Below are 11,275 nucleotides of genomic sequence, written 5' to 3' on the forward strand. Positions count from 1 at the left end.
TGAAAATGAAAAAAATGAGAGGCGGTGCGTGTGCGTGGTCTCCAAGCCATCAACAGTGGCCGTTTTCTGTCAAATGGAAAATGGAGAAGGAACAGAGAGGGAGAGCTTGAGAGGAAGCTGGGGGGGCGAGTAATCGAGAGTGAGATAGAGATCGGGTGAGAAAGAGCAGGGAGGGCCAAGAGATTGAGAGGGAAGGAGAGCAGTGAGAGGGAGAAAGGGGGGCGGCTGCCATGGGAGCTGGCCGAGAGCTCGGCCATGGCAGCCGAGCAAGCAACCAGCAGCGGCGGGGCAGAGCAGTAGCGTCGAGAGGCGTCCGGCGAGCCAGTGGGCGGCCGCGGCAAGGCGGCCAGGGGCTTGGCCGATCAGCCATGGCCGCGGCTGAAGCAGGGGAGGCAGCAGCCGCGGGGAAGAAGAAGAAAAGAAGAAGAAGAAGAGGAGGAAGAAGGAGAAGAAAGGAAGAAGAGAAGGAAAAGAAGAAAGAAAAAAAGAGAAGAGGAAGTGCAGGCGCGGGTGAAGCAGGGAAGGAGAAGAAGAAGAAGAAGAAGAAGAAGAAGAAGAAGAAGAAAAGAAGAGGAAGAAAATAAAGAAAAAAATAAAGGAATTTTGGGATTTTTCGACAAGGGAAGTGATCAGGTACGTGGGTAAAAATTAGTCGAAGCATGTCATGTTTAAATTATAAATTTTATGCGATTAAAATTAATTAATTTGGGTCCCGGTTGTGTTATTTGTTAGGAAATGATTTAATTTGCCTCGGGAGTTTGAGAGAGGTCGGAATCAGCTAGTTTCAGGCAAGTTCCTAATTCCTTTCCTCGTATTCTTTAATTCCCGTGAGAAACCCTGTGATTTCTCGTATTTTATACCCTCATTTCTTCTGTTTCGACTCGTTTATTAATTATGAAAATTTGAGTCGTTTGATTTAAATTTAATTTATTAAGCTGACTTCGAGGATTTTATTAGCGTGATTTAATTTAAAATAAATATGAGACTCGTTGAAATTTTAATTGTGGTGCGCTTACGTGGGATTTTAAACGGCTAAATTAATTATATTACACGATAGATTTATTTAATTAAAGCCGCGATTTTATTTATTGCCAGCGAATGTTTTACTTCGCAGCGGGTGCGTAAGAAAAGCAAGGAACGGCCATGTAAAGGCAAGCTCTTAACCCTCTCTTCCTGATCTTTAATTCCCGTGAAACACCCCGTGATTTCCTATACTTTATTCTCTCCCTTACTCTAATTCGGCTCCTAACCTTATTTGTTATTCTTATTAATTTGTTTTAATTTAAATTAAATCCGAGGTTTCTAGAGTTTTATTTGTTGTGAGCTTATGGGGGTTTGTACCGCCCCCACTCCCTTTGGGAATGATGCCGAACCAGCCTGGGAATTAGGTTCCTAAACGGGCGGATTTATTTATGATTTTATCGGGTTTATTTACAGCTTTTTCTCGGATTTATTTATGGTTCGGTTAGAGCTATCGAGCAGTAGGGCAGGGGTCGGTTGTTGGTAACGTTGGGGTAGACTATGGTACGGCCCTGATGTGGACCGTCGGGTGGATACCCCTAGTCACTGGCCGTTGACCGGTGCTGGGCACTGCTAACTAGCTCTGCCGGTATGTGATTTACTGCATGATTAGATACATTGTATTACTGTTCATGATTTGATATGCGCATGGGTATGGGATGCATATTGGGATATCCATTTATTGAGAATGCTTGGACACGGACATTCTAGTTTGGTTAGGTTGCATCTAGCGCGAGCATATGCATGGCGTGTGGTTTACTATGTGGACGGAGCATGGCCTGATGCCTGGATGTATGGGCGCCTTGTATCACGTTGATGCTCACTACGCCATTGCATTTCTATGTGCATTGCATGGATACTGGTAGTATTTAGTTCTCGGACGAGAGTACCGTTCCGATGGAGCCTATGGCTCGGTTGTCGGGAGTACCGACGGATACAGGTGACGGGAGTACCGGCCTGGGACAGCGCGCGCAGGTTTGTGGAGACATTTGTTGCCTTTCAGGGCAGCGACAGGTTGGTATGGGACTTGGGTGCCAAGTGTCTTATGTGGGCCCCAAGGACCGGTATGTGCTTTTATTTTGTTATGCTATTGAGCTGTTGTGTTGTAGTATCTCATGGCTTGTGTGTACCTGGGGGTTTATTCTGGGGTGAGATTTCTGGTTTTGTGTAGCCTTCAGCCTTTTCTTCCTTATGCTTGCTGAGTCTCTCGACTCACCTTGCTTTCCATCATTCCAGGTAGTGGCGACGTGGGCCATAGCAAGGGAGTCAGCTTTAACGGCAGAGTCGATGTGGTGTACAGGCAGTCTCGTCAATCCCTATCCACTCTGATGTCTAAGTAAAATTTACTCTATTATTTCGTACTGTGCCAGGTGTTTTCTCGAGTCTTGTGTATGTCGGCACAGGAGTTTGTGTTTGTTTATTTATCTTGTGACTGCTGTGTTAGCGGGGTACCCATAGTGCGTGCATGTCTTGAGCTTTGCTTCCGCTGTTCTTATTTTCGTGTATGCATGCCAGGGTATTTCTGTCTCGTGTTTTATTACTTTTCTCCTCCCGTAGGCGCTCCCGTTCAGGTAGTCCGGGTGGTTGGGGATATCCGGGCGGGGGTGCTTACATTGTTGGTATCAGAGCGTAGTTGGAGTCAGTTTTTGTGGGAAGAGTTCCTGTACACCAAGGTTGTCGGGTAGAGTTAGGGATGTCCCAGTTAAGTTTTACTGGTTCGTGTGAGAGATTGTGTACCGATTTATGTTCGTGTAGGGGTGATAAGTGCACATTAGAATGGGACTATGAAGTGGTATGAATGGGATTTATTTAGGACTTGTGCCTGCCCTAGGTGATTAGGGTAAGAGGTTGGCATAGCTTTAATAAATTTATCTGATATTTGATGTTATGTGTAGATTTTGAGTATTCCCAATAGGACCCGGAGGCCTAGATCTCAGTGTACCCCTACCCAATTTGGATGACCTCTCAGCATTGGATCATTTATGGTGTCGGTGGGACTAAGAGTTTATTTCTGGATGGGGAGGCAGGAAAGATAAAGAGAAGTACCTAGTGAGTTATATGTATTTGCTTGACGAGTTGATTTAAGAGACGATCCACGAGATTTTTTTAGGGATTGTCAGAGAGACAAGTCTTGTTCACTTGTGAGCACATGAATGATGTGTAGAGGTGGTTGATTGAAGTAATTATGAATGATGTGAGACTTTGTTCCCATTATGATATTTTTGCCGAAGCGGTGAGGTAACAAGTTGTCATTTGGGAGTTTTCCCAGGGACCGATACAGGACGTGCCTAGGATTGGACCACTATTTGACACCCAGTTAGTCCACGCTACCGTGAGGGAACCGTCACAGCCACTAGAGGGACCTGTTGGACCCAGCTCTAGCGTAGCTAGCAGTGAGGACTTAGCGTACTTGGCAGAGGAAGCTACCTCGGTTGTCAGGGGTGACCAGAGAAGCTCTAGTTAGTGAGATTATTAAGGGACTGTAATGTTAATCTGGGGTTGTAAATTATGAGTTTTGTAAGGATGAGAATGGTGTGAGAAACATCATGTGCAATGTTTAAAGGTATTATGTAAGAAAATGTAATTAGTAAACTTATGAGCGAGAGATACTCTTGGCTTTCTTGGAGATTTACCAGGGAGGTTGCCTTAGTAAGGGATTGACCCTGCAATTGAACCGAGCAGCCTTAAGGCATAGATGTCTTCTCTCCCGAGCAGATGATTTGTCAGGCTAACTCTGAGGTATTTTCTAAAGAGGTCTGGAGTTCCTTGGTCTCACCAGGAGTTGTCGATGCCCTATTAAGGCTTGTGTTAATCTCATGAGAGATGAGGTCGTGGTAGAACATAAGCTGAAGGTCCATGATTGGATTTTGCCAAGAATGGCACGAGAAGGTCCTACCATGTGGGAATGTGCTATAGGAGTCTAATGGTAAATGGCAGATAGGTAGATACCAAGACGTGTGCATGGCGAACTAAAGAAAAAAAAAAAAAAACTACCGGCTGGGTGATGTGTTAGCCTGTGTGTAGTTGGCAGTTAAACCGTCTGTGTATATTCGGACGAGAGATCTGTGCTGGGAATTTATTGAGGGATTATTACGAACTTGTGGACTTGAAACTTATAGCGATTATGTTGTTTGGAGACTTGGCATTATTACCTAGATAGGGTACAAGTGTTTAGTTCTCACAAGTGGAGCGGAGTACAAGTGACGTCGCGGTTGGTGTGACGAAGAGCTAAGGCTGTGAGATTCAGTAATAAATAGGGTAAGGCAAAGGTGATAGTAGATGTTTTGCGCTGCCGTGGAGCATATTTGGTAAAGTGAATTAGAAATAAGAAAACCCCTCTAAGATTTGATGTGGTGGGAGATACCAAGGTGTATGGGTAGGACCGAAGTTAGTTATAGGGTTAAGTAATTGTTGGGTTCTGTTGTAAAGATAGTGGTTGCCATGAGTATGCGCGGTATTAATTGTGGGCCACTCGCTCTAGGGTTGATTATTGACCGAGTGAGAAGATGAGACTCCTTTGGATGCTGGTCAAGTGGTACATCGGCAGAAACATGAGATGGCTTGTTATGCCGGTCAGAAGAATGCTTAACTCACATATTTGAGTTACTTTTCGTTTTTTAGGAGATCTATGAGATGCCGTGGGGGTTTGAACAGTTGCGGATATGGTGAGGTGCTTTTAGTCGAGCCGACTACAGAGCAGATAACACCGGTTCTAAAGATTAAGTCCCAACTACCGTATAAAGTCTTGAGAGAAGGTTAGTATTTAGCGATTGAGAGAAGGTATGGTCATTTAGTTGTTTGGAGTTAAGATCAGTAGCAAGACCAGGTTAAGGGTTGGTGGTCACCGAATAAGTCAAAATTGGGTGTGTTGATTCCTTTAAGGAGGGGAGATCTGGCAACACTTAAGATCTCGAGGTGTATTGAGGGGGGAACGTGTAACCGTAGATAGTTCTGATTAAATGGCTACTCATGTTTATTAACAGGACCCCGAACGTACGCGGCAAATTGTGGGAGAAAATACTGCCGAGAAAATGTTGTGTACCTGGTTAAGAATCAATTGAAAAAAAGTCAGACTAAAGGATATTGCTGCTGAACCCTTGATTGAGTATGTCGTATCGTTTCCATGTTTCCATGGATCGTAAGTACGTGGCAGGTTCAGGTCACGTTACTAAGTATTAGCCTTTCGTCCTATTTGAGGATGGTTCCACTCCGATCACTACCGGTTGCACTTGATGTTAGTTGTATTTGCATTGAGCCTTGGGTTGTGGATCGGTTTATTATTGGGATTGAATATCGCTGAATTTTGAGTTGCCTTTAGGTTGATATGTGGTTGAGATAGCTTTGGGGAACGGTTGAGTTATGGTGTGGTAATAGGAGAACCTTGTGGTTATGAGTAATATGATCAATGACGTTTCTTAAGTCGGTTAAGGTATTAGTGGTCACAACGTGGTCCAAGTGAGGTGTCGGATTGGGAGATTTGCTAGTGTAATAAGTCTAGTAGTTGGCTCAGGCTTGTGAGAACTGGAAAATGATGATATGGAATGTTCCAGAGGTGATGTTGAGTAATATCATGAGAGTTGTGAGCATATTTTGAGGACAAGGATTGAACGCGAATTTCGAGGATGAAATTCTAATAAGGAGGGGAGAATTGTAATATCCTCAAATTTTGAAAATATTAATAAAAGAATAAATTAAATTAATTTAAATTAAATAAAACAAAAATGAAAATGAAAAAAATGAGAGGCGGTGCGTGTGCGTGGTCTCTCCAAGCCATCAACAGTGGCCGTTTTCTGTCAAATGGAAAATGGAGAAGGAACAGAGAGGGAGAGCATGAGAGGAAGCTGGGGGGGGGGGCGAGTAATCGAGAGTGAGATAGAGATCGGGTGAGAAAGAGCAGGGAGGGCCGAGAGATTGAGAGGGAAGGAGAGCAGTGAGAGGGAGAAAGGGGGGGTGGCTGCCATGGGAGCTAGCCGAGAGCTCGGCCATGGCAGCCGAGCAAGCAACCAGCAGCGTCGAGAGGCGTCCGGCGAGCCAGTGGGCGGCTGCGGCAAGGCGGCCAGGGGCTTGGCCGATCGACCATGGCTGCGGCTGAAGCAGGGGAGGCAGCAGCCGTAGGGAAGAAGAAGAAAGGAAGAAGAAGAAGAGGAGGAAGAAGGAGAAGAAAGGAAGAAGAGAAGGAAAAGAAGAAAGAAGAAAAGAGAAGAGAAAGTGTAGGCGCGGGTGAAGCAGGGAAGGAGAAGAAGAAGAAGAAGAAGAAAAGAAGAGGAAGAAAATAAAGAAAAAAATAAAGGAATTTTGGGATTTTTCGACAAGGGAAGTGATCAGGTACGTGGGTAAAAATTAGTCGAAGCATGTCATGTTTAAATTATAAATTTTATGCGATTAAAATTAATTAATTTGGGTCCCGGTTGTGTTATTTGTTAGGAAATGATTTAATTTGCCTCGGGAGCTTGAGAGAGGTCGGTATCAGCTAGTTTCAGGCAAGTTCCTAATTCCTTTCCTCGTATTCTTTAATTCCCGTGAGAAACCCTGTGATTTCTCGTATTTTATACCCTCCTTTCGTCTGTTTCGACTCGTTTATTAATTATGAAAATTTGAGTCGTTTGATTTAAATTTAATTTATTAAGCTGACTTCGAGGATTTTATTAGCGTGATTTAATTTAAAATAAATATGAGACTCGTTGAAATTTTAATTGTGGTGCGCTTACGTGGGATTTTAAACGGTTAAATTAATTATATTACACGATAGATTTATTTAATTAAAGCCGCGATTTTATTTATTGCCAGCGAATATTTTACTTCGCAGCGGGTGCGTAAGAAAAGCAAGGAACGGCCATGTAAAGGCAAGCTCTTAACCCTCTCTTCCTGATCTTTAATTCCCGTGAAACACCCCGTGATTTCCTGTACTTTATTCTCTCCCTTACTCTAATTCGGCTTCTAACCTTATTTGTTATTCTTATTAATTTGTTTTAATTTAAATTAAATCCGAGGCTTCTAGAGTTTTATTTGTTGTGAGCTTATGGGGGTTTGTACCGCCCTCACTCCCTTTGGGAATGATGCCGAACCAGCCTGGGAATTAGGTTCCTAGACGGGCGGATTTATTTATGATTTTATCGGGTTTATTTACAGCTTTTTCTCGGATTTATTTATGGTTCGGTTAGAGCTATCGAGCAGTAGGGCAGGGGTCGGTTGTTGGTGACGTTGGGGTAGACTATGGTACGGCCCTGATGTGGACCGTCGGGTGGATACCCCTAGTCACTGGCCGTTGACCGGTGCCGGGCACTGCTGACTAGCTCTGCCGGTATGTGATTTACTGCATGATTAGATACATTGTATTACTGTTCATGATTTGATATGCGCATGGGTACGGGATGCATATTGGGATATCCATTTATTGAGAATGCTTGGACACGGACATTCTAGTTTGGTTAGGTTGCATCTAGCGCGAGCATATGCATGGCGTGTGGTTTACTATGTGGGCGGAGCATGGCCTGATGCCTGGATGTATGGGCGCCTTGTATCACGTTGATGCTCACTACGCCATTGCATTTCTATGTGCATTGCATGGATACTGGTAGTATTTAGTTCTCGGACGAGAGTACCGTTCCGAGGGAGCCTATGGCTCGGTTGTCGGGAGTACCGACGGATACAGGTGACGGGAGTACCGGCCTGGGACAGCGCGCGCAGGTTTGTGGAGACATTTGTTGCCTTTCAGGGCAGCGACAGGTTGGTATGGGACTTGGGTGCCAAGTGTCTTATGTGGGCCCCAAGGACCGGTATGTGCTTTTATTTTGTTATGCTATTGAGCTGTTGTGTTGTAGTATCTCATGGCTTGTGTGTACCTGAGGGTTTATTCTGGGGTGAGATTTCTGGTTTTGTGTAGCCTTCAGCCTTTTCTTCCTTATGCTTGCTGAGTCTCTCGACTCACCTTGCTTTCCATCATTCCAGGTAGTGGCGACGTGGGCCATAGCAAGGGAGTCAGCTTTAACGGCAGAGTCGATGTGGTGTACAGGCAGTCTCGTCAATCCCTATCCACTCTGATGTCTAAGTAAAATTTACTCTATTATTTCGTACTGTGCCAGGTGTTTTCTCGAGTCTTGTGTATGTCGGCACAGGAGTTTGTGTTTGTTTATTTATCTTGTGACCGTGTGTTAGCGGGGTACCCATAGTGCGTGCATGTCTTGAGCTTTGCTTCCGCTGTTCTTATTTTCGTGTATGCATGCCGGGGTATTTCTGTCTCGTGTTTTATTACTTTTCTCCTCCCGTAGGCGCTCCCGTTCGGGTAGTCCGGGTGGTTGGGGATATCCGGGCGGGGGTGCTTACAATCGTATTACATGGTAACTATGCTCGTGAAAGGTTATTTGCAGATTATGAATCCTTCTAAATAATTGGGCAGGCATGATACTTTGTTGGAGGCCAATCTTGTCTTATGTGTTTGTACCGACACATTACCAACATATTCGGAAGCCTAATGAGTCATATGCAATAGGCACGGTCCCTGGCTTAAACTAGGAGAGTGGACGTATGGTTAAGTGGGACACTTCAGCAAGAAGTTGTGCCGTCGTAGGTTCTCACGAAAAAAGAACAAATAGACGTAATGACGTCGATATAACGAGGAGTCGTCATAATGGAAAGAGTTTCCTAAAAATGGCAATTGATTAAATTAGGAAGGAGTTTCTAATTTAATAATTTTTTATTTGTTCGAGTGGCAAATAGGAAATAAAATATTTTTGGATTTAAGTTAATATTTGGACTAAATTAGATTTGGGTCAAATATTAAATTAAATATTATATTTGGACTAAATTGGATTTCGGTCAAATATTAAAATAAATATTATATTTAGACTAAATTAGATTTGGGTCAAATATTAAATATTATATTAATTTAGACCAAATTAGTTTTGGACTAAATATTAAATATTATATTTGGGATTGAATTAGATTTGTACCAAAATATTTTATTTAAACCTATAAAAGGATTTGGGCCATTTAATTATATTTCTAGTTGAACTAGAATAAGCCCACTTAATATTCTAATTAAATTAGAATTAATAGGCTAGCCCAATCCATTAGGGTTTTAGAAACTCTAGGATATTTCACTATAAATATTCCTTTATGGGTTGCCCAAAATAGGCATGATTTTTTGTGTCGTTTTTCAAAAGTTAAAAAACGTATTGCCGTTCATTCTTCCCTGTTTCTTTTTGGCATCAATTTGAAACGTGGACGTTCTTTTCCATCCATACACAAGCCGCGAAAAGGAGAAGAAGTTAGCACTCCTATTCCGCTCTCATTGCCAACGGACGCGTGCCGCGTATCACGAGTTAGAGGCCGGACGCTTGGACGGCTCGAATCCGCGAACGATTCGATAATCTAAAGGTTAGATTTATTTATTTGTATGTGAATGATTTGATTTCGACGTTGATCTAATCATCGGGATCGGGGTAAGTTCTAAAATTTTGAACTACGCTGTTTGCCCCATAGCGATCATGCTTTACTTTCAATAATAACAAAAAAGAAACCGTTTTTAAAATTTCAAAGCAAACGTGTTTTTTAGTTTTCTGTTTTAGGAAATCGTTTTTCAAAATGACAAAAAGAACGTGTTTTTAAAAATCTCAAAACAGACACCCAAAACACAAAACTTAAACACAAAGAGAACACCATTTTAACAATTTAAAAACTCCCTAAAAAATGCTTTGCTAAACAGGCCCTAAATCCAGAGGATAAGATCCACCGCCTCGCACATAAAGTATATCTCGAGAGAAAAACACAATTGCAATCGGAGACGACGATGGAGCTGAAGAAGATCGTAGTCTTAGCTTTGGTTCTGTTCATAATCTCGTCGTCGCATTTGGAGGGCGTTGAATCGAACGCCACTGACTACTTCGATGCTTGCTCCACTGCTTGTGTTGAACGGGAAAGTAAGTTGAGTTCTTATACAAGGTTATACAGGTTGACAGACAGGCTTATAGAATGGGGGCTAAAAGACTAAAATGCCCTCACCCATATTGTATTAGAAAAAGTGCAATGCAACGTGGATAAGGGTATTTTAGTATTTTAATCTCCAATCTGTAAACCTATCTATCAATCTGTCTGGCTCTCTAGAATTTTCCAAGTAAGTTTCCTAAGACCACGACTTTGTTTGAAACACTGCCGAATGGTTTTTTTTTTTTTAGCAATTCGATGTTTGTTTTCTTTCTTTCGAGGACAATGAGTTTCCGGCCAATTTGGTGTTCATTCTCAGGGGCAATTTATCAAACAAGTGGTCGGCACTAGTTTGGTTTCAATGTTTCGACGATACCTGCATTAGTTTTGGTTTTAGGTTTTCCTGAGTCTGCGATTTGTTGTCTTTATCGAAACATTGACAACTGGTTGTATTCAAACAATTTTGATGTTTGTTTAGTCGAGCAACTTATCAAACGAGCAGCGTACATTAGTTTGGTTCTAAAATTTCAATTATATTTGCGTTCTTTCTCAGCGAGGGAGCAGCAGCGATGCGATCGCAAGTGCACCATAAAATGCGGTCCAGGTGAGTTCCTAAATCCGCCCTCCGATTGAAAAGAAAACAATTGCCTTCTCTTGCTTCCTTTGTCTCTCGGTGGCTTCATCACGAGGTTGACCTTGCTGTGAACTTGCACATGCAGATCTTCAAGCTAAGGGGCACCAGAGGTGAAGAAGATCCAGTCTCTGGACTGGATGAAAACATCAACAGCTTGAGGCTACCACATGAATAAAATATGTACTCAAACCCTATCTGTTCTTTTTCCTTCTTTTTTTTTCTCACTATTTTTAATGTTAAGGGACTATAGGACATAAGAGCCTGTTTGAGCCCTTTCACTACTCGCTAGTCATCTATGAATGCATCTATAATAATATATTTTATGTTTAATCCTATCCAGCATAATTAAAACGGGTGATTGTTATGATAATACAAAAATAACTTTATGCCACTCTGATTTTAATTATGTATAATTTTTTTTTTAAAATATTACTTGTATACTCAAATTTAAATTAAACACTTGAGGTGATATTTTATATCACTTTGTTATATTATTTGTTCTATGAATGTAAGTGTGACCCGACTAAATTCATGGTTTATAAGGAGTTACGGCTAGATTCGTGCTTTATAAGAAAGGGATGCTTCGAACGAAAGTTGTATGGTAGGGTTTCTCCATTTTTACATTAAAAAAATTAAGCACCTCAATAACATTTCTATTTTTTTTTTTATAATTTCTGTGTTAGACCTCCAATGAAAGTG

The 11,275-nt window shown here is 42.1% G+C and overlaps 1 long non-coding RNA gene across 1 annotated transcript; it reads left to right on the top strand.

Annotated features, from left to right (window-relative positions):
- Positions 1-10,495: 10,495 nt before the first annotated feature.
- LOC127801880 (uncharacterized) lies at positions 10,496-10,911 on the top strand. The gene is made up of 2 exons (XR_008023218.1): positions 10,496-10,546; positions 10,662-10,911. It is a non-coding gene; the product is annotated as an uncharacterized LOC127801880 (long non-coding RNA).
- The last annotated feature ends 364 nt before the right edge of the window (positions 10,912-11,275 follow it).

Source organism: Diospyros lotus, chromosome 5, assembly GCF_014633365.1.
Source record: "Diospyros lotus cultivar Yz01 chromosome 5, ASM1463336v1, whole genome shotgun sequence".
Classification (NCBI taxonomy): Eukaryota; Viridiplantae; Streptophyta; class Magnoliopsida; order Ericales; family Ebenaceae; genus Diospyros; species Diospyros lotus.